This window comes from Haplochromis burtoni, unplaced genomic scaffold, assembly GCF_018398535.1.
Source record: "Haplochromis burtoni strain Fernald_Lab_line unplaced genomic scaffold, NCSU_Asbu1 Contig_123, whole genome shotgun sequence".
NCBI lineage: Eukaryota > Metazoa > Chordata > Actinopteri > Cichliformes > Cichlidae > Haplochromis > Haplochromis burtoni.
This window is the reverse complement of record NW_024582484.1, coordinates 1,204,087-1,207,625: the sequence shown is the minus strand read 5'-3', so window position 1 is coordinate 1,207,625 and position 3,539 is coordinate 1,204,087. Positions and strand designations below refer to the sequence as shown.

At 50.5% G+C, this 3,539-nt stretch overlaps 1 protein-coding gene across 4 annotated transcripts in view; it reads right to left on the bottom strand.

Annotated features, from left to right (window-relative positions):
- Positions 1 to 3,539, bottom strand: part of plekhg2 (pleckstrin homology domain containing, family G (with RhoGef domain) member 2) — a 91,221-nt gene that overhangs the window by 71,409 nt on the left and 16,273 nt on the right. The window lies entirely within an intron of this gene.

The following is a 3,539-nucleotide window of genomic DNA, read 5'->3' as shown; positions in this document are numbered from 1 at the left end:
TTGATACAGTAACACAGATTGACCCAATTAAAGCGTTGTACGTAAACAAGTGTTTCTGCAGCTGTCTGCAGGAAAACTGGGAGATGTGGGTCAGAGGGGAGGGGGGACATGGGGGAGAGGGGGGAGACGGGGGTCGGGGTGTCTGTAATGGAAGCCAGATGGCGAGCAGGCCTGCTGCAGGTCTGCTGCAGGTTGCTGGTCGAAACTCTTTCACTGTGTCAGAAACACCTGCAGGTTCTGCTTCATGTCCTAAAATCTAAAGAGGAACTTTCATCGTTCGTCGGACGAAAGCAGAAGAAAGTTTCTCCTCGAGTGGAAACAGTCGCTCAGCCACCGACAGCGAGGACGTGAGCCCGCCTTCCAACCTACAGCTGATCTGAGTTTTAACCGTTTGCTTCAAATTCAGAACTCAGGGGTTTGCAGCTCACTCTGACCAGGATTCATCATCACAGTAAAGACAAACACAATGAAATGGTTCATTAAAATGACTGAAATATGACGCGCAGAGCTCAGTGAGGTGTTTGTGCAGTCACTGCGTCTGTGCAGCTCAACACGACGTTTCATCGTTTGTAAAGCAGGTGAGGATTTTTAGAGCGAACGAAGATCATTTGGAGCCCTGATCTCACCCCGGGCGCCGCGCCCCTCTGAAGCCTCTCGAGTAACTTGAAACCTTCCTCCTACTGAAGCACGTTCATGTGTAAGCTGTGCTGACTGTAGCAACAAATATTCACGAGAGCAACTTCAACAAATATTTCACATTTTTCACATTTGATGTTTTTACTCAGGACGTTGTTGAGCATTAATGTGCAGGTTTGTAACTGGAGCTGACAAGAAGCCAAAACTCTTCCACATCAAAGACACAAACCTGACTGCAAATCTTACACAGCCCAGAGCTGCACGTGGCTCTGTGCTGCAGCGGACAGCACGCTGGGCTTCTGCTTCAACACAAGTGTTCAAAGGTTGCTGGTTTGAGTCCCTCCAGAGTTTATGAACTGTCTTGAATAAGCCCTTTACCCCTTTTGTGTAATAACTCGCTGTATTGTCTTTGGGTGAAACTGAGAGGTGTGCAGGAAGGAAAGTGAAAGACGTGGGGCGTGTCCCAGTGTGCAGGACCTGAACACCATGATTGGAGAGTCTGAAGCAACAACGCTGCTCACTCAGTGAACCTGAGAGAAGACGCAGGACACGGTGTGATGGAGCAGCTCCAGCACTGTGGTTCTCACACACACGTACGTTTCCATCACTTTAGAGGACATTACATTGGCTGACGTTCGTTTCCTGGGTACGTTTATTCTTGTGGAATCAAAAAGCCATCATGAACAGAGCACACCGCTCACATCGTCATTCTCACCTGTCTGTGCCCACAGGAACGATTTTGTGCCATCAGCAGTTTCTGGGACGGAAAATACATAAAACCTAACCCTGCAGTTCCTCTAATGTCCACCGGGGGCTCCATCAGGGAGTCAGTCCCCATAGACGTTTACCGTCTGCTACACAAACTGCTTTGGTTATGGTTAGGGGCGTGGCCTCTTTGATTGACAGGTGGATGGTGCTTCACCTGAGCTGGAGCTGTGGGCCGTGTTTGTGCTGGTGGAGCCTTTTAATGCAATTCTAACAACAGACAGACAAAGGTGGAGCTCGCACAGCACGACAAACACGCACACGTCTGTCAGTGCCTGCAGCACTCAGCACACACTGCTGTGTGTGTGTGTGCACGCCAGCCTCATCAACACCTACCCAGGTATTTCCAGGTGCATCCGCTTTCAGATACACGTCATTACCACACACACACTCACACTTACAGCACGTGTGTGTGTGTCCACAAACATCAGCTCCATTAAATTAAACGGGCGTCAAACAGGATCCGGTTCCTCTGTCCGGCCGTCTCACTCCCACTGAGCGCTGGAAACGGCTTCAGCTCCCACAGCGCATTGCAGCGTTACAGACAGCGGGGTCAAAGGTCAGCGCATGTGGCTTCTTGCCAGTTCTTCAGCTCTGAATCCCGTTCCTGCTGCTTGGAGTTTGTTGTAGAAGCTGAATCAAAACACACACAGACAGCAGTGATGAATTAAACCCAGCCGCGTGCCAGTGGACCCGAGTGTCCTCCATGGTTGGATACGAGAGTGAAATCGTCACTAATCTGTGATCCAGCCGACGTGTTTGTGGGTTCGAGTCCCGCCGGCTGCTCTTTACAGATCCCTGAGTGCAGAGCCAACACCTGTGACTCCAAGTGCTTCCTGCTGTGAGAAAAGTACCCACAGCTCAGCGTGGGCGTGGGGCACAGACACTCCAGGGTTGGTGCTTTCTGTCTGTGAAAGACGCCCACAGCTGTGTGTGTCCCTGTGGAGCGCACTGTGGACTTTACAACCACATAATATTTGAAAAGACGTTTCTCAGGATCTCCAGATGAAACCAGTGACATATAAAATCGTGTCGTCTGCACATTCACAGTCTCGTCGTTTCGTTCTTCACGCTGTGACAGCGGCTTCATCAGATCATGTTACACGTCCACAGGTGTGGACTCACAGCAGGAGACAGACGTTACCTGAAACAGGCTGACTCACTGCCAGAGCGCCCGTGTGGCTCTGTGGAGCACGAGGCAGCAAAGCACGCAGGAAGGCAGGCAGAGGTTGTGGGTTCGACTCCCATATATGTTGCATGTATGCATCAACAGGAAGTTATTCAAAGGTTGCGGGTTGAACTGGTGCATCTGTTATAAACAGCACACTGCTCTGTAATGAGTCTGCAGGCCTCAGAAGGAGAACGCTCCACATTACTGAGCGTCTACATTTTTCTGTGGACTTTGTGTTTATATGACATCACTGAGAGAGACACGCCTCCTGCTCAGTGTCGCTATTCACACTGACAGAAGTGATAAACCTCTCAGTCTGAAGCTTTCCTCAAACACACGCTACGTTTCGGACTCACTGCTGCCACCGCTCGCCACGCTGATGTGTGATGCGTTCACTGCTGCTGGGACGCCACAGAAAAATTTCCATCCATCAGAACGGGAACGACTCACTCCCAACGGGATGAGTTAAGCCAATGTGTGGAGGAAGTGATTCAAAGGCTGCAGGTTTGAATCCCACCAGAGTCACAGTTTCCTGTACTACATGTTTCTTGTTACTAAAGAATAGAGCTGTTACAGTGAGTCCCAGGTGAGGGGCGGAGCTGGACGACTACAATGTGATCCAAAATAACTGTGAGAATGTGCAGGCCTGCTGTGAGGCGGAGATAAGGAGAAGCACAACGAGAAAGATTCAGACCAAAGAAACTCATCCAGGAGATGCAAAAGCAGCAAACTCAGGAAAACTGGTGAGTAGGGGTGAGTGGAGGCTCCGCCCCCTCTGTGGACCCCAAACTGGTTATGAAGAAACAGAAGGACGCTTCCACGAGATCCAAAAAGAACCAACGGTGCAAAACTACAAAGATGGACGAAAACCAGCCTCAGAGACACACAACCAACGGCTGCTGCCCTGCTTCTGACCCACACACACACACACATGCACGCGCACACACGCACGCACACACACACGCAC